This window comes from Bacillus rossius, chromosome 1 (genome assembly GCF_032445375.1).
Source record: "Bacillus rossius redtenbacheri isolate Brsri chromosome 1, Brsri_v3, whole genome shotgun sequence".
Lineage (NCBI taxonomy): Eukaryota > Metazoa > Arthropoda > Insecta > Phasmatodea > Bacillidae > Bacillus > Bacillus rossius.
Genome location: NC_086330.1, coordinates 140,596,819 through 140,617,668, shown reverse-complemented (window position 1 = coordinate 140,617,668; position 20,850 = coordinate 140,596,819). Strand labels below are relative to the sequence as shown.

General features: G+C 38.7%; 1 protein-coding gene across 1 annotated transcript in view; it reads right to left on the bottom strand.

Annotated features, from left to right (window-relative positions):
* Window positions 1-20,850, bottom strand: part of LOC134546223 (laminin subunit gamma-1) — a 617,689-nt gene that overhangs the window by 201,429 nt on the left and 395,410 nt on the right. The window lies entirely within an intron of this gene.

Genomic DNA, 20,850 nt, shown 5'->3' with positions numbered 1-20,850 from the left:
GTCCCGCCGGAGTGGGAGGCGGGAAGGCAGGCCGGCGAGAGACAGAGACGGAGAAGTGGCCTCTATGGGCGGCACAGGTAGGCAAGGCGCAGGACTGCCTCCGCCCACTTCAACCCCTCTCTCACTCTCTAGCGGGGGCGTTGAAGGGCCCGACCCCTCCAGAGACAATGGGGGAGGGGAGAACCAGCTCTCCGGGGTCTCTCACCGGCACCACCCTTGACTTCTCGGGGGAGGCTGGAGGGGTTCCAGGGGTGGCCCGCCGGCGACCTCTTGAGGGCGGTTATCGGCGATACCATCTCCACCTGTCGTCCGCCAGAGGCAAGGGTTTATCTCACCCGGCGAGGGAGCCCTAGAGACTCTGTGGCCGCCGCGTTACGTGTCCAAGGGCGCTCCAAACAAAACTTGAATCTAAGGCTCAGCTTCACCCCCAAGTTTAAATATCGGTTTACCGCTAATTGCATATTTTTATGAATAAATATTTTGAAAATACATTATAAAAGTATTTTTAGTACGTGCTACCAGGCTGTGAAAACCCAGAATAATAACTTCCAGTGAACATAGACAACGCAATTAGTCAAACTAAAAATTTAAATTATGAATATTTACCTGAAAACATAAAACACATGTCTATATAAAATTTTATTTAGTGTACAACATTAAATGCTTATTCCGAGCCTTAAATAAGCCATAAGCAGCAATATTTAATTACTAAGACGGTGACCGAAATAATAAAAATATATAAAGCCGAGACTGAAAAACATATAATACTAGTGGCGGATACAAGAATCACACGAAATAAACTTTACTTTGAACACGTGTATTAAAAATAACTTACATTAGTTTTGACACTAACTCACTAACATATGAGCCTACAGAAGTAGCCGTAGGCGACGCGGCTTCTCACACAGTTGGATTTGAAATAGTTGCAACAGTTCATCTTAAACTACCCAAAATAACATAATGCCTTCACTGATATTTTACAAAATGTTTCCCAACTTTAAAGGGGGAGGGAGATACATAATTCCCTACCCCCACTGCGTCAACCACTTCATATAACGAACAGCTTTTAGTAACTTTTATTAATATATCAAGACACCAAAAAAAAAAAAAACCGCGAATTTCTTAGGCTCCTACAGTAATTATTACAGAGATCTCCTTTTTGGATGAAACGACTAATGAACAGAGAAGCAAGCACGAGACTACCGTACACACCTCCAGCTATTCGGGAGTCTCGCCTCAGTGTCGCCGACGACGGTTATTATGCCGCGTGACGCAATCCTGCGACCTCGCTGGCGGCGCGAACTTCGAGTAGCGAGTAGCTCATGTGCGGCGACACGGGTCGCGCTGACGTCACACCCTAGACCTTGCGGGGCCCTGGGCAATTTGCTGTGCGTGGCCCTAATATATAGGAAAGAGTCCATGCCTTGCAGCCTGGGGGGGGGGGGGGGGGTGGTTTATAGGATTGTCCGCAAAGAAAAAAAATGTGGTGCGAGGCCCCTTCCCGGAACGTTAAAAAATTAACTCTTAATAACGAAGTTTTAAAACCTACCTGGAAATAAATAAATTAAATTAAATTTCGACAATTTTTTTGATAATTAATCGTAAGAAATAATTATTATTATTATTATTAAAATTGGAAACAACCACATTCACATTACACTGTAATATTTTTTATACTTTTACAAAGAAACCCTTTGATAACTCAGTTGTCAACGATAACACTTGTAAAACTGCAAGGCAGAACTTTGTAACATTAAATGGTACCCAGTAAAAGTACAAAACTAAATTTTTTACAGTGATATAAAATGAATTAAACGATGCGCCCGTGCTTCGCTACGGAAGTCTACAGACAGTAAAACCTCGCACTGCTGTTGCACTGTTGTTCTATGGCCTACGTGAACTGATGTAACTGTCAGCTATTCAACCTTTATGTATTTATGTATAGCTATGTCAGTAAGTGTGTAGCTTTGGGATTTCATAGTTAGCCTATACATAGTGTGTATATATATATATTTATTTATATATTTATATATATAGCCTGGACGTAGTCTATATATATGGTCTAGAATTAAATGACAAATACAGGATGTCCATAAAAGAATGTCCCAGTTTCAATGGTAAGTATATTATAATAGTTTAATTTTGACTATTTATAACCAATCAGACATCAAATTAAAGGTAAACTAACCTAGATTTTCTTAAAAAATATTCAATATGTGCACCTTTAGTTATACTGCACACATCCAACTTAAAGTCCAATTTTTCCCACACTTTGGTTAACAAGTCAGGAGTAATGGAAGCAATAGCCTCTTCAATACTGTGTCTCAACTCTGGCAAATCATTAGATAGCAGCGTAACGTAGACACGAATTTTTAAAATGCTCCAAAGTAACAAATTACATGGCGTTATGTTAGGTGAACGTTGAGGCCAGCGAAAAAGAGCTCAGTCGTCTCGAATTGCCTATACCATCGGCGTATGTTTTTGCCACATGGGGGGGGGGGGGGGGGGGGAAATCATAATTAAACTTTAAACGTAACGCACGTTGAACTGAAATTGCAGATTCATTCTTAGCAAATCGCAGAGCAGAAATTCGTTTCACGCTCAGGAGCCGCCATCTTTTAAGTCCAATCATCTGCTCGAATAAAAAGCGGTCATTACCGACAACAGAAGAGCATGTATACGATTTATAAAACATAATAATTCCACCATTTGGAGTTTCACTTCCAAAAAAGGGCTTTAGCGGCACTGTTTCCGATATCCTCGCTAAAGACTGATTTGCAGAGGAACTACATCGTTAACGGGGTCCCTCCCTCTAATTGTGCTGTCTGGCATACTGTATTGATAGTAAAACGAAAAAACGTGGGAAACAAGCAAGTTACATCCTTTCTCTACGCTTAGGTCATCTTATGTCTCTTATATATATTGTAATCATAACAGAATGACGCGCGATACGAAGATTACGATGCAATGGCTAAGTATCGCGTTATTGTGAACATACTGTTTTCACCCACGCGACTAAAATTTTTTATATACAATGTTTCTGGCTGCTGCATACGTAACAAACAAACGACAGCCGTCAGTGCTTGCAGGTTTTTTTTGATCGATATGTTTGATAAAATACGGTTTAATTCAAAATTAACAGTCAATTGTAAAAATCACCGCACGTACACACGTTTTAGAAATTTTACAGATAAATTTCGTAAACGAAACCTTAACAACACAACAATAATACTAGAGTTACCAATGCACCAGTTCAGCCATCTTTCGAAAACAAAGTTTTGACACGCGTTACAGTATCGTCGTGCGAGGTACGCGATGGAAATGGAAAAAATCTCTAATCGAAAAAGTTTGCCTCGTTCACCATTTTTTTTAGCGCTGACGTCAAGATGTGTCAAAAATGTTTGGTCGTGATTGGTGATTCCAGATTCCAACATTATGCTGGAACCAAAATTGCGGGAAATCATGCAACACGAATAAATTCTTTTTCCCGGCCAAAAATTTCCACACATCTGCGACATTCGTGCTGCCAATTTCGTGGACGCAATAGACTTCCCGATTAGAGAGTTTTTCCTATTTCCCTCGCGTCGCGGGGAAATACGCGTGCTCTTTGTGTGAAAATGGGGATGGGGGGCGAAAACGGACAAAGCACAGTGATTGGGTAACACCCCAAATAATTCTCAAGTGGAAAACGTGGCGGACGTTACCGGCCACAGGTGGGTTTTCTCATGATAGATACTCTTTATTTTCCCCACCACCAACGCATTCTGTCAGTATCACGTCGCATCGCCATTCATAGTTACGTCTCTTGATGACCTTTGATGTCAACTAGACGTTATGCCCGAATTCATGCATTCAACTTGACCGCAACGACGCGGAGTTTTAGAAGGTTCTATCGGCAAATAAGTCACTTCGAGGTGTTTCGCACGGCCAGCAACTATCCGCCGGTGCTCCCATTGGACGGACGGCCGAAGGTCCGCACATCGAGTGCCCCACGCGTACACCGCCATACAAAGTAAATGGCGCACACCCGGCTTGTTGATGTGCAACATCTTAGCTTTTGGTAGGAGTAATTTCGTGAATGCTACGGAAGTCAAGGAACGGAAATGTGTAACAACCACTATGCTGCCATCTGTGGCGGATGGCGCGAACACAGTTCACAAAGACAAAATATAAACTTTATAGTGTCAACTGTTAAATGAATTTTAACAAGATGAGCAGTAAGTTAAAAAAACTTGTCGAAAAACAGAACTAAAGCCGGGGTTTAGTATTTTCTCAAGTCTTTATCTCTTTTATCGGAGTCCTTTTTTATGGTAGTTTAAAATTTCCGTCTCCTAATCGAATGATTCGATAGTCGAAGTAATTGCTCCGGCCACGAATTCTGGCAGCGGGTGTGGAAACTACGTGTGATTCGCGTGCAGAAACGTAGTTGAAAACACAATTTTCGTATATTTATCACGCTTGGTATTATTTTAAAGGATTCTACGTTAAATTTCGTGTCCACGTTTCGTATTAAAAATGTATTTGATAACACATGAATGAGGATAAAATGTTACACATCACGTGTTTTCCCCCACAGGAGCCGCCACTGGAAACTATTAGCTGGAATGCCTCGCCGCGCGCCGACACGAGGCGGGCCAGAGAACCTATTCCTGAGAGACGTCTCCCTCTCCTCGCGGTCACTCCTCCCAACCCCCTCCCCCTCCCTGGGACGAGCACGGGCCAGGCCCGCGCGTGAGTCATCCTGGGGCGCAGCGCGGGTTGCAGCCGCTCGCAGGGGCCGAGACCATCCCGGTACCCTCCTGCTGTCGCGACCGCGGCAAGACAGCTTCATTTGATGAAAGGAAGGGTCATTGTCACCCAAGTGTTTCGTATTCATGAATGAAACTATATATATATATGTATATAATCTACCTAAAAGTATACCACTTGAATACATGGTTCTAATTCAAGATATCGTTACATAGAATAAATCGGCTTTTCTCGGTATTTTTTAATAAGTTCGCAATAACTTAATTTACAAAACTATTAATAAATAAAAAAAACTACCATATTATGAGTTTACGTCATGGCAGGAAAAAACCACAAAGTAATAGACAAACAGTCCTTTTTCGCGGAACAATCTGATCGCCTCTTTTGGCACGTTTGCTTCCCGATGAGTTGATGTAATTCGTGTGCCGAAAGTGATCGCGCAACCTTAAATAAACACAACCAATCACGAAACACATACGATGCTACAGTGTTTTACCACACAGGTAACCTCGAAATCATTTTAAAAAAAACTGACACAAGTTCAACAGATAACTTACGGGGAAATTTCGCGGGATGCTCTCCACAGCCCTCGATGTACTCGGGCAAAGATGGCTTCTAACTTCACACATTTCTAAACCGAGTTGTCCGTGCTTTGCTGATCCTTTTGCTGAAGGTTCCTCGTCGGCTCGCAGTCAGTGATATAAATCGTGCAGACGCAGACCAATGTTAAAATTGAATAATTATAATAATATAAAATAATAAAGTAAAATTGAGCCATTCGTGAAATGAAGTCGCTAATTCTCCCAGATTTGTTTTAGTTATAAAAGTAAAATAATCTTGCAAACCATCCCCCTTCAGGTGAAGGAACCGCCAAGATTTTACTGAGCTCCGAACCACTTGGTGACCAGCTCTTTTAATCATTCATTCACGCCGGGGTGTGATAGAAATCATGACCCTCTCCACATGCAAGTTAGCATTAGCTATTCTGCTCACGCACCACTGTACGAGTACTCATCATCTAAAGAGCTACCAAACGACAGGCCCGTATTAAAAAAAAAAAAGAAGTGAAAAAGTCTTTTAATAATCGCCAGTAATGTGTAACATCTAACCTCGGTAACGAGCACATTCATGAGTCCTCATGTTGAAAATACACTTAGAATTCGAAACCCGGGTCTCGGACATGAAATTTAACTTCGAATTCTTTAAAATTATTCCGAGCGTGATAAATAAAAAAAAAAAGTGTTTTCAACTACATTTCTTGACGCGAATAAACACGTAGTTTCCGCACCCGCCGCTAGAATTCGATGTCGGAGCAGCTACGTCGACTAACGAATCATTCGATTCGCAGATAAATTTTTTTAAACTATATAATGATACGTCTCCGATAAAAGCGAAAAAGACTTGAAAAAATACTAACTCCGTATTTGGACCTAATTTTCGAGACGGAATTCCATTAAAATACTGGCCATCTTGTTAAAATTCACTAAACAGTTAATATTATAAAGTTTCCTTTTGTCTTTGTCACATAGGGCCGCACCGTGGTTACAAATTTCCGTTCCATGCAAATTTCGTCGCTGTCACGAAATTACTCCTACCAAATGCCGTATACAGAAAGATAATATTATGTTACTCATCAAAAACTGCAATTAAAACCTTATTTACCTACAAAAAAACACCACGAATCTCTAACCCCTAGCGCGGAGAGGTTGTTGACCACGAGAGCTGCTAGATGACGTAACTCATTTGTAAGCAGCTGTTAGATATAATAGCCTGAAATCAGGTTTCTAATAGGCCAGTTAGTTAGCACGTAGCCGTTCGTGTAACACTTGCAATCATGTCGAATAGGTGACGTAAACTCCATTTAACTAAAAAAAATTATTTTACTCTGAACGGTGTAATAATTACTTGGTAAATTTAGACATCTGTATAAAACGGTAATTTTTTTTTTGTTTTGTACAATTTGTTTTATTATTGACTATGTTCGATGATAAATGCTTTTCCGCTATTGAAAACGTCAATTATAATACTTTTACTGTATTGCTGAAAGTTCTCTTTTCACCTGAAATCAGCTACGACATGTTACACATTATTCCACCAACCACACTAGAAAGAAATAGCAGCAGTGTTTTGAGAAATACCTATTGTCACGAATTTTTTTTCCGCATGATACAGTTGTGTCTAATAATACAGGTTCTAGTGTTTTTGTGTTTATTTGAATTATGAAGCACGTTAGACAGAAATAAAAGTGGATAAGGGGAAAGTTTTCTGAATTATTTTTGTTACATAGTTTTGTGTTGTTTTTTTCATGATAAACATTTAATTAATGACATAACTATGGTTGATGCGAGTGTAGTTTATAAATGGTTTAATCAATTCAATAAGTGTATACTTATTTGTTTTACGAACTTTTAATGCAGTTTTTTTTTTAATTTCAATCTTAGCGTGAGCTGAGGGCTTGCAATCAAGTTATTTATAGATTTGAATTAACCATGTTTTTAGTTTGGTCATAAATCTCAAAAAAATTAGGTTTTCCAAATACTTTATACGAAAGGTTAGTTCAAAAAACTGAAAACAACTTGATTACGAGAACTTAGTTCGTGCTAGGATTAAAACATAAATTTGCTGTGGTGTTCTTAAAGTCCAATAAGTTAAAACCTACTGAAGTGATGGAACCACGTATTAATAATTAAATTAAGATGTGACATAAATTCAATGTATGGGCAAAAACACGGGTGCACAGAAACAAAATAGTACAGGATACCAAACCCTTAAGCCAATTACCATGGGCACGCCGGGCTAACAGTAACTTGGATCCGAGGCCATCACATCTTCTTGCCTGACGGCCGAGTTAATTGGTAGCGAGATAGGAAGACGTCGGTACGTTTTAACACGCCTCCTCTTAATGCTGTGGGAGCCTATCAAAGGGGACAGCTCGCACGTAACATAACGGAACGTCTTAATCGACACACGTGACCACGAAAAGTTTGAAGCTCGACCTGTACCTAGATCTCTTTCTCAGGACTGCGTGCTGCATCCACGCAAACCTCGCTGGTGCCCCATCCTGCGACACAGTTTATCGATGATTACTGGCTCGAATTAATGACTAGCGGTCATATATTCAGGATCCAGCTGTTCCACTAGCTTGCCAAATAACATTTATCTCAAGCGAAACAATTTTTAAAACTTAACGTTTGATAGAGGATTACGTCAAATTCCAGAAAAAGTAAAAGAAGAAATCTCTACCACAATCTTAAAATCTACACTGCAGAATGTGATGTGTTAGTAATAAAGTATGCACTCGAAAATCACCAATAAATATATATTAATATTAGTTTTGAAGCGACAGCATAAACATTTTCTTCGCAGTATTTAGATAGTTATCCAGTATTACTTTTTGCGATATATTTCTTAAAGTACAGGAGGGCGTTCCGACAGTAATTTTCATAAATTTGTTTTCTCAAGGAAGTTGTACCACCAAGTGAGAAAACACACTGCCATAGCAAAAGACAATCTTTCCTGAATTCACGACGAGACGATTAAGAGCAGGCGCATGCGCATGCGCAGAGTGCAGAATAGCGATGAGCAGTAGACCGACATGACGAGCCCAGTCGAGTGAGAACCTGCCAACCTGCGAACCAGTGCAGCAGACACGTGTGTTGGAACCGTGGTCACAGATGAAGGAGCGGGCTGTGTGGCGCTATGGATGGGCGCGTGGGTCTGGTGTTTTCAGAAGAAGAGGTGCGACAGGCTGTGGAGTAGGCCTGCTTCCTGAAATATCAGGGTAATGACTTTTATCAGGAGGGTTTCTAAAAATGTATATCACGGTACGATATATATATATATATATATATATATATATATAGAGAGAGAGAGAGAGGTATATATGTGTGTATGTATATATGTCGTAGGCGACTATGTAAATAAAATAGGAAAACAATAGTTTTTAGTTATTACGTTGCATTTTCCTGTTGGTAATGAAGCTTCCCCATGAAAAAAAAATGCCGGATCTTATTTTTGTTACGCCCATCGTATACATTACTCTAATTGTGTGTTTAATTTATGAAATTTTCCTTGTCTTGAGAGAGATTATGTTCGTGGCTCTTCCGATCTCGACGAAGAACTTAAATTGAAGGATGATGATGATTTATGGAAGAATGAAGACAATGGAAGAATCATTAACGTGAAAAGTGAGAATACATTCCAGCCGAATTCAAGTAGATCTTTCTTACTTTGTAAAAATGATGGACTCCTAAAAAGGAAGCATGAAGACGATAATGGCACTTCGACATCATCGATATCGAATTCATATGGTAATCTGGGTGAAGAGGATGTCTTCTACAGTGATTGTAACAGTGACTCTGAGGCTGTTGACAAAAGCATAGACTGTGATGAAGCACCTAAAGCTGACAAGATCGAAGAATGTAACGGTGTCCTGAGACCGAAACGATGGAAACGACGTGTTATAATAAATAAATCTGATAACGCTTATTATGATCACTGGGACGATTGTGATATTAAAAGTATTTATAATAAACAAGCAAGTGAGATGGTGGTAGAAGAGATTGATTACACATCGTGGAAAGACCCAAACTTATTGGTTGACCGGCTAAGACTTCTACATGGCTCGCTTTGTGCAGGAAACTATTCGTGCATAAAAGAAATATCCTTCATACTCGAAGAACTGAGGAAAGCTGGCTACATACAATAATGGCTTATTTTACTTCTATTTGATTAATCTTAAGAAATAAATTAAATATTAAAAGTAAAAATTTAATGTTTTTATTTCTTGCATTCAGATTTCTAACTAAGACTTAGTTCTCGTAACTTGTGTTACCAAATGTGCTGCCTTTTTGATGGTGCTTCCAAAATGTGCTGTCTTTTTTGATTGTGCTTCCAAAATGTGCTGCCTTTTTGATGGTGCTTCCAAAATGTGCTTCCTTCTTTTGTTGATGGTGCTTCCAAATGTGCTGCCTTTTTTGATTGTGCTTCCAAAATGTGCTGCCTTTTTGATGGTGCTTCCAAAATGTGCTTCCTTCTTTTGTTGATGGTGCTTCCAAATATGCTGCCTTTTATGATTGTGCTTCCAAAATGTGCTGCCTTTTTTGATTGTGCTTCCAAAATGTGCTGCCTTTTTGATGGTGCTTCCAAAATGTGCTTCCTTTTTGTTGATGGTGCTTCCAAATGTGTTGCCTTTATTGATTGTGCTTCCAAAATGTGCTGCCTTTATGTTGATGGTGCTTCCAAAATGTGCTTCCTTTTTGTTGATAGTGTTTCCAAAAGTGCTTCCTTTTTATTGATGGTGCTTCCAAATCTGCTCTTTTTATTGATTGTGCTTCCAAAATGTGCTGCCTTTACGTTGATGGTGCTTCCAAAATGTGCTTCCTTTTTGTTGATGGTGTTTACAAATGTGCTGCCTTTTTTGATTGTGCTGCCTTTTCGTTGATGGTGCTTCCTTTTTGTTGATTGCACGTAGTAAAATATGTAGTGACTGAATATTTACTAGTTCAAAACCTCTTGGTGTTACTAAAATATTTTTCAAGGTCGCTTGGTCCTTTAGTATGTAATAAAATTTCATGATGGTCTAAATGACTGTAATTATCTAAAGACGAAGAAGGTCCTGCGGTTCTGAAATTTCTAGCCTATACGTCTGATATTGTCATGACTCGGTCTCATGGTCCATAGACAATTGTCCTGTATGTGTGGTTTTGTACATGAACGATTTATAGGTTATTCAGATTATCGAAAAATTATACTTTCATGTAAGGCATAGCGGTACTGTATTTAATTCGTTGGTCAGGTTTATTGTCTTGAGTTGTTTTTCGTAGAGTGATTGATTAATAAATTCCACGAAAGGTAATGGAAAATTAAATATAAAATATATTTAATATTTAGTTACACCTGTCACTGGTCAAGCAGTGTGTTCATTACTTCTGGAACTATTAAGCAAAGTATAATGTTATTTATATCAGTTTTCTCTTTATTATGTATTTCAGAGTATATTATACTCTATGTAACTTGGATGTCCAGGTCCGATCTCAAGACACAATGCTAGCATGCTTAGGGCTTGGATGGTTGATCACCGTGTTGGAATGTTGGAGGTCGCCAGCAAGGCGGGGGACAACAACGGAAGCAACGGTACATGTGACTGGACTGGAGGGTGGTCCTAGCGGAATAAATTGAGGTCAACACCCTAGACACAGCAGTCAACACATAGTCGTGTGGGTATAGAGCTGCTGCTACAAATTCAAGCAAATGCTGTTCATTCCAACTGCAAAGTACGCGGAAGTAACGCCCGGATTCCGCCGTGTGCACTATGTCACCGAGGATGGTTACTTCCAACTAGAGGTCTGCAACTTCGGTCATCACTGGACCAGTGATTGTGACGAGGAGGCTCCGGACATCATCGAGACATCCTGCAACAAGGTAGATTGTGTCGTCTATTATCTAAGACCTGACAGTACATTACCGGCTTAGTCTCGTCTCGACCACCATGACGAAATGTGTAAACCTCCAAGGCTTCTATATTCAGTATGGATTTATTATCAAGGAAGTTAGCATTGCAGATGAAGAAGGAAATGTAATAACACACTATGTGTGGTAATTATTTTTAGCCGAAGCGATAATTTAATAAAACACGTAAAAATTAACTTTAAGGTTTTTTTTCTAATGTGTCAACAAATCAATGATAGGATGGATTTGTATGTAGAACTAGAAGTATACCACATCTCTTGAAGAACACTGCATGGTATATATTGAAAGACTCTTGGGCTCAAGAAACTATACTATAGGTGGAAAGGATGATGCGGTTCCTAAGATTAAATGAAAGGAACTTTGTTGATTTTTTTTCTGTATACTACGATGATTTAATTGTGTTTGGGATGATGGGTTGAAGGATTAAATAATAAAACTGGACACACAGGCTTTTAAAGAAAACGAGAATGGAACTAACCATGTCTACAAAACAATAGAGAATAATGTGAAGCTCACAAGATCATAGATTGTGGTAAATCTCTGACAACTGAAATGCGGAAACGATATCATAAAATGAGTGATATTGATGCAGCTCATGATAATATTGATGACAGCTACGATGATGATGATGATAACTTTGCGTCTGTGATAGTGACACGGATGCGTGGATTTTAAGACTAATAATAACAAATATGTAAAGAAGATGGAAGCCGTAGCACATGAGACCAATTGTTCATCGAGAGACAATCCAAATGATTGAAGAATAGGCTAAAACTTCTAATTGGTTCGCGAAATGCTGAAAATTTATACGTCCTCAAAGAAACATGAACTAAGAAATGCGAGGTTTATATAATAAAACCTACTTTTTTTGATCTGATGTGTATTAATGGGAATAAATATACAATTTAATATGAGTTTTATTAAATATCTTTCTTACATATGTACTTTCAAGCTCTTGGCTTCTACAGTGTACATAAAGTATATAAAATATTTACGTACCTGGTTCTTCGTTTATCATGTATATTTTGCATTTTAAAATATGAATTTATTAAAGTATAATGACTGAAATGTTGTGTGTTAGAAACCATAAGTCCGTCTATAACTGGTGTGATTTATAATACTGTGAAATTTTGAGGATAGTATGACCAATAGGATGTTAATATGATGATGTGACATTGGCTTGCTACTTCGCTTGAATGAAATTTAAATGTTAACTTTGTGATGAAATCTGCAAGTGCGTGCATTGCGTGTCCATTTCATATGTCGATTTTGCTTCCAAATGTGCTGCCTTTTTCGTTGAGTAGGCTTCTATTTTTAAAGTAGTTTTGACTCGAGTATTATAGTAATTGGTTCTTGATTTGACTAGCGTATTATTCCATCCTGTGCATGTATATAAGCGAGTCCTATACAGCAGGTCGCTCAGTTTGTTACTGTCGTTATCGGTGTAAGGATCACCTAGTTTGTTTCTTCTGGTGCATAAGTCGCGTAATTACCTGTTATTGTGAACTCGATGGCATATTTACCGCCTAAAACGATGAACTTGATGGATGTTGTACCATCGTCTACAGGAACTCTAACGTCAACGGCGACGAGGAAGGAGCAGATCCCGACGGCAACGAGGATGTCAACATTGTGGGAGACTTCAACAGTCGTGGTACCACCAGCAGAAGAGAATTTAATGCCGGTGGTGCTGGCTTCACAAGAAAACACGACGAACTTCGTTTCAGCCTCGATGGAGACTTCAATGGCTGGTGATTCAACAACTAACGGACATCGGTGTTGTTACTGTGACAAGATTTTCACAAACAACAGCAATGCTCGACGACACGAAAAGAGAGAATGTGTCAAGAACCTTTATCGTAAAATGATTGTTTGTGAGAAATGCCATAAGCAGTTTGCCAGAAAAGATAATATGAAAACGCACATGAAGACATGCAAAGGTCCTGCTGTTCGGCAGAAAGTAAAGGTTTCTATTCAACAACGATGCATTGATGTTCATAAGAGTATGCCTGGAGATGGCGCAACTGCGGCAACGTCAGTATCTGGATCGGGTCTGAAAGGCTTGTCTTCATCAGCAAGGTATCCTTGCAGCTACTGCGATATGTCGTTCACTTTTTCTCATGTAGCACGAAGACATGAGAGGAGTAAATGCAAGAAGAATCCATCTCGCATAAAGTTCCGCTGTGATGAGTGTCATGAATGGTTTACACGTATTGATAGTTTGCGACGGCATGTGAAAAAATGCAACGGTAAAGTCCGTGTGTCTACTGAAGAACTACCTGTAGAAATTTCGACTCCTCGCTTTAGATTGGAGACTCGTAAGCGTACAAGCAAGAAAACCAATGTGCAGCAACCGATCGCTACAACGTCTGGACATGAAAATAAACCTAATACTGTGCTCGGTGCATTACAAGTGAATGATAATGGGTTCTACTTGGCGCAGTCTGCATTTCGTGAAAAATTGAAAGATTACTATTATCTAAATACGTTAGGTGAGTCAAAAGACATTTGTAATTTTCTTGATGATATCAGAGAGGACATAATCAATCAGCTTACTGATGATGTAGAAACAAATGGTCCATCAAAATATAACTTGTGGTTGGACTGTATATATGGAAAGCCGTATCCATTCGAAGACGAAGTGAGGAAGTGTGCATTCAAGACATCGGCTGCAGTAATTTATAGTTCTGACGATGTGAAGCAAACTGTTAAAAACGGTATCCAGAAACTCTGTCAAGAAGAGGAGGACTATGTCTGTAAAGGTTCTGGTTGGTCTGTCTAGTATAAACCGATTGGAGCTAAGAATTAGTCATTTCACGCCTATGCAGGGCTTTCGCAAGTGATCCTGTAGTAAAATATAGATTTTGTAATAAAATTTATTTTGTGAAAGAATTTGCGATGTTTTATTTACGAACCTGTCACTATTATGTTAAATTGTTGTTATATTTATTTTTTCTTCAGCATCCAGAATCGTACCAAGGACCTAAGTCGATCTAATTAATCATTTTATTGGTTGCAAAATTTATTTAATGAATTTTGAACTTTTCCCTGAATTTCTAGCATTGAAATTATGAATTTCCAAGATGGCAGACATGATGGCTTATAGGATGATGGTAGTAGAGGATTTTAAGCCTCTTTAAGAATTTTGAACATGGTTTATTGAAATTATTATTTTTTTACATAAAATTAAACATTATTGCATCGATCGAGTATCGAACCAAGGACAGGAACTGATCGAATCAATATGTAAATTAATGAGTGATTTATTTAATGAATTATGGATTTTTTCCCGAATTTCTAGTTAAATAATTACATGATTCCAAGATGGCGGACATGGCGTCATACTACCTGACGATATATATACTATGAACAAAGTGATGGGAGGTCAGTCTGCCGATAGCTTCTGTGGAGGAATGACCTGTCGCCATATTTTTTTATCTCGCCGGGTTTAAACCGAGGACTACGCGCTCCAAGGCGTAAGTGTACATTTATTTTTTTAAATATTTTTATTAAAATTTTATTAATTGAGTGGCTAGCTCTTAGGTTTATTAAGCCGCTTTTAGGATTTGGGTTTTTTCTAAGGCAAAACGACTTTTGAGGTTTTTCGAAATCCTAATTTTCCCTCGAAATGGGAATTTTTCCTCAAAACGGGAATTTTTGAGTCATTTTGAGTCATTTTTAAGGAATTTTAGGGAATTTTTGAGTCCAAGATGGCCGCCGATGACGTCATCCAAGATGACCGCCGGATCCTGGATCCTGCGCCTGTCCCAGAACCGGCTATATCCCACTACTGTCGCCCCTGAGCGCAAGCCTCTGGACTGGCGCGCAGTCTTCTAGTCGTGCGTAGGGAAACTGTGAGATATGAGTGGTAACCATACAATTAAATAGCGGAGAGATAAAGATAAAGGTGTAATGCAAGGCCCTCGAGTGCTTTCAAGAATCTCTACCGGCTGCTTCGTGCCTGAAAATTTCACTGAAAACACGCGTTTTAGCATTTTCACTCTAATAAAAATAAAATTTTAAAACTAAATACGGAAACAGAACTATTAATTCGCCTACAGCGTATTCTTAAATGCTTTTCATGAACCGGCACCACTCGGGTATCTCAACCAGTTTTGAAATCGCGTGGTTTCTTCTGAAGCTCTGCACACCGTATGTGCGCTCAGGTATGGAACTTCTCATCCTTAGATGCATTTAAATGTATATTTAAATGGACATGTAGGTATTTACTTTCTCTTTCTAATGCACGATTTCTGCTATTAGCGCTGTCCTTGTTTCGGTGTGCTCTGTTGCCAGATACACGCCCTAGGGCGCAAAGAAGTTTCAGCCACATCTTTCTAATATAATGAGGAAAACATTTTTGATGTGCCGGAAAAATTGTGGTTTGTAAGATAAAATATGGAATGAGAGTTGTGGAACTACATTTTATTGGTGTATTTCATGAAAAGCACCATCTGAATTTTTTCATTTTTTATTTTTAAGGAGATGTAATTGAAATACGGCAGTTTGGGTTCAAACGGTTTTTGTTAAAACTGTTATTTTAATTTCAAGAATTTTGGCTCTTTTCAGCATTGCACATACGTTCATTGTTATTAATAATGACTGTCTTACAAATCGATTATCCTGGATATAATAATTGGTGTTTAGCATTTAATTTTTTTTTCTTGCAGAATGGCTACAACTGTAATAATACTGACAGCAGATAGTATTTTGAAGTCTTAGAAAAGTCAATAAATATTATAATTAAAAATATAATATTAAAATCTAGTTGTGATTAAGGATGGCACACAATATAAGACGTTAGGTGTCAACAAGCCGGGTGGTGCGTGAACTCTGCACTGCTGTCTCGCACGCGCCCAGCTGCGCTCTCGGCAGCCGCGGCAAGCGTCTGGTTCACACAGCGCGTGAGTCACGCGAGGTGCTCACAAGTCAAGAGGCACTGCGGCTCAGAGGGAGACCGAAGGAAAAAAAAAAGGATTTGGGGGGATTGGAGGCAGCGCGTGAATTGTCCCCCCCCCCCTTTTTTAATACCCCCCCCCCTTCTGTAGATTCGCACTGACCCCCCCCCCCCCAGGCTTGTGGCGGCTACATAGTATTTCTCTCATTATAGACCATGGAGGTATAAGACTCTGGAAGTGGTTGTTCGTTCTAAAGATGAAGTAAACTGGTTGGTAGTTGGCTAACATTTTAGAAGTTTGTTTAGTGATTTGAAAGGAACTCGCTAGGAAGAATCGAAAAAAAAAAATGCCATCACGAAGTATGTCAAACCAACATAATAGCAACAAATATACAAGGAATTCGCATTGAACTTCATTACAACTAAAGATAGTTCAAGGGTCGTTCTCATTTTTATTAACATAGCAAAGATAGTACACACCAACTTCTATACTTCTTACCACCATGTTAGACACCATAAAAAGTTTGCTGTGGTTTTATTAGTGACAAGATTTTGTTGTCACTTATAAATAGTTTCGTTAAGACCAATAATTTGCCTTTCTTTATAAAAAAAATATTTGAGGTCTATATTGACAAAACAATTGTGATTAAAACATTATTTTTATGCACATAAATAAAAAAGTATAAAGATATTTAAAAACAGTCTCACAACACATAAACTAAGAGATTAATTCATGAAAAATTCAAGTTGAAGTTTAAAATAGTAGCAAGAAATAAATTTTACAGTTAAGTATTATAACTGTGTGGCTTGTAAAGTAGCTCACTGAAGAAAACTAACTATATGAAAAATTTCATTGCCTCAATTAACATAGTTTCAACGACGTTTGGATCTAAAGGGTCCGCTTTTGTATGAATATCGGCTGGAACAAAAGATACTTACTAATGTGTTTGCGATTTTAAACGACACGCATACGCAGTAAAGTTAACCTATGTGTGAAATAAATATTTTTGATGTGTAACATCTTAGCTCTCACTATACGGCATTTCGTGGGAGTATTTTCGTGAATGCGACGGAAGTCAAGGAACGGAAATGTATAAAACCACGGTGCTGCCATCTGTGACGGATTGCACGAACCAAAGTTCACAAAGATAAAGGGAAATTTTTATAGCATTAACAGTTCAATTAATTTAAACAATATTGTAACTTTATTAACTGTCTACAATTACGTCGTAATACGGGTTTTAGTATTTTTTCAGGCCTCTTTTCTTTTATCAGAATCGTTTTATTAGATAGTTAAAAATTTCGTTAAATTTCGTGCCTGAGTTATAAATGTATTCTAATATAACACATGAATTTTCTCGTTATTTAGGTAAGATTTACGCATCACTGTCGAGTACTGAAAAACTAACTGACTTTTTTTCTGGTTTTCGTTCAACTATTGATGACATTTTACCTATATCCACTACAAAAGTTCTGTGCATAGTTTTCACCTTAATTTACGAAGAACACTGATACATGAATCTTCGTAAATTGTTTTAATAAATTACTAAATTTATATAGGATCTGAGTGTACTTGCTTTGAATATAAACTCACTAGAAACATCTTGGAGTATTAACAAATCTTCCGAAACTTGTTAAGTCTACAGTAGAAACAACCCATACTTCCAAGTGCATGTTTGTCCAGACATGTTTGTCATAACTGGGAAAACTAAGAAGAATCCGTTTTCTAGAAGTGCAAATTTTTTTATTAATTTTTGGTGCATTCTTTGTTGAAAAGTCCGAGATTGCTGTGATTTATAATAGTGTAGTTTTACAGAGAATATGAGACATTTTGTAAAGTATTTTAATAGATTTTTCACACCGTGTACCTGGATGCATATCGACTGGTATTTTAAGTACAGGAAATACCTATTTTATATAATACAACTTTAAAGGAGTATCTCGATAACCATTTGATTTCAAGAATGCGGGAAAAAATAATAACGTAACGAAAATACGGTGTTACGCTGGGTGCACATGTGAAAAAGTAACAGTAACAGTAGTTCGTGCGCACAATATTTGACAGCAATGTTTTCCAACCTAATGATTCACAATAGCGCATAGGACAGACGTGTGCATGGGAGACAGGTCGTGCACATAGAAGGGAAACGAATACATTTTATTTATTTCACGGACGCATGGCGCAACAACCAATGAGAGTAGAGTAGGAAGCCGTTTTGACGGGACTAGAATACTGTTAATTTATCAATCATATTGAACAAAAAATTGTCGAGATTATTACAATGCTCAGGCGTAATTCATGCTTTAAAAAAGGTTGTACTTATGAGTCACTATCAAAAATTGCAAATAAAAAAAATGTGCCGTGGTTAGAATGGTTAGCTAAAATTTGTATATAATCTTTATTTATATTTTGAAAAATTGTGGTCACAAATTGCTGGTAAGACGTCACGGGATAATCATTTGGTAGTTGATATAGTCGCTTATAACAATGCCAACAGATGTCTGATGTATCGCGAAATTTCATTGGCTGAAACTAACAGTAATATTTCAGTTGTGAACCCACTTCGCACAAGCCGTGTGCACAGTCGTGCGCATGGCCTGCTGCGCACTCGCTCATGTTTGTTTAATTGTGAACCCGGCCTTCAGCAGTCGGGAGGCATCATGTGGTGTCGCGCCGTGTCGGGTCGCGTGTGCGCCCGGCGCGAGCCCGCGACTGGCCGAGAGAGACGCCGCTGCCACGCGTGACCATCATCAGAGCTTTGAATATATATACTGTATAGAAGTCGCGAGTGGATAGGATTTACTCTACGTTTTTCAAAAGCGTATGATGAGCAGCTTGGGAACTTCACCGCTGCAGTGCGCTGTCGTAACGCCCTGTATCGTCTTAGTTGTTATTTACACGTTAGAGCGCAGCGCTGTCGCCTGCTGTCATACCCCGCACCCCTCATCCATCATTCACTGCAGCTCAAGGTCGTTCAACAGGAGGGGGAAGGGGTGTTTGAAGAGTTCGACACTTTCCGCTAGGGACCACCACAAGTCGATGCCCTAGAGATGGTGGCGATTGCGGCGGTGAATTAACCAACTACCTCAAACCGTATTAGAAATTTTAACCTGGGCTGGCGACTTCTATGCAGTATATATATTCAAAGATCAGAGCGAGTGATTGGCGGGGATCTGGGACCAGTCCTCCGGCCACGTGGTTCCCGGGGCTGCTTGGCCCGTCTTCGCCCGCACACGTCGGTTGTTTTCAATACATGGGCGACGGCTCGTTCCAAGACTACGCATTCCAGTCGGATACCCCCAAATGATCTGTAATCCGGCAAGGTTCGGAACCACAGCAACGCCGAATTAGCGCTTCTGCCGGATCATCGAACGTCAATAAAAATATAATGGGAATCCAACGGGAAAAATATAATACAGCAATATGACATTCAAAACAAGTTGTAATAAGCTGTTATATGCAGTATTAAAAAAGTTGTCTCCGACATTAATTTGCTTCCTTGGTCAATAAACGTCCGAATGCACACGGAAAAAAAAAAAACGAGTGCGAGCGGCTAGATCGGTGCCGGATTACAAAATGTGCCGAAGCGAAGAATGCAAGATAAGAGCGACGACTCTAGTTCCATCTACTGTATATAGGAGCATCTGTGTCCGTGGTGGTCAGGAACATCGCGGCCCCGAGCGTGACACGTACATCTGTGAGTCCAGATTCGGTAACCGAGTTTTCGGAACACAGTCCGCGTCCATGTTTCAAACCATTACGAAATTTGTGCAGATACATTATTGTCCTTAAATATTTGGCGCAATCGTTTATTATACATTTTTTTATTGCTCAGCAGCCATCAACACAATATTTTTAAAAATAAAATATTATTGTAAACGTTTTATTTGTTTGCAAGTTATGAAATTTTACAGATTTATAGAAATGTGGGATTTTGGTACATGTTATCGTGTGGGAAAAAATGCAGACATAATTTTTCTGGTATCTTAGAGTTATGTTAGGTATATTTCGAAGAAATACTAGCTATTGTAGCCGTTACCATCGAGCGACTTCCGAAAAATTTTTATATACACTAGTTTTTCGTTTCATGGTCCATAGACCCCAAAACCATCGTTAACTCAAACCTGTGTGTGTGTATGTATGTATGTATGTATGTATGTATGTATGTATGTATGTATGTATGTATGTATGTTTATATATAGTACATATATATATCACATTTTTGTGGACACGGTTACTGCCGTAATTTTGCATAAATCACTTCCAGATTAGTAAATATATATGGAAAATCTCCGTCGAGTTCGGTAATGGGAATAATCCCATCAAGGGGGTATAAATGGAGAAGATTGTTTGAAAAAACAGGAAAAAAACTATAACTCCCATAATATGAAAAATATCACATCAGTTTCGACGTATTATAACTCTTAGGAGTAACACCAAAAAAAACTATTGTCTAAATACATTTTTTCATACGACCAACCATAACTGCGAGGGGTGGAAAAAACAAGGTTTGGGGGTCAAAAATATTAAAACTCCCTTAGTAGGCACACCATCGAAGCCATTCGAATTGTTTGTATATCTTTTAATTTTTACTTAAAACTTTTGTCTGAAACAATTTCGGTAAGACGAACCATTTCCGTAAGGGTTGAAAAAAATAAAATAAAAAAGCATAATTTCCGTACCATGTACACTATTAAGTCCATTATTATTGTTATAATTACCTCGATATGCA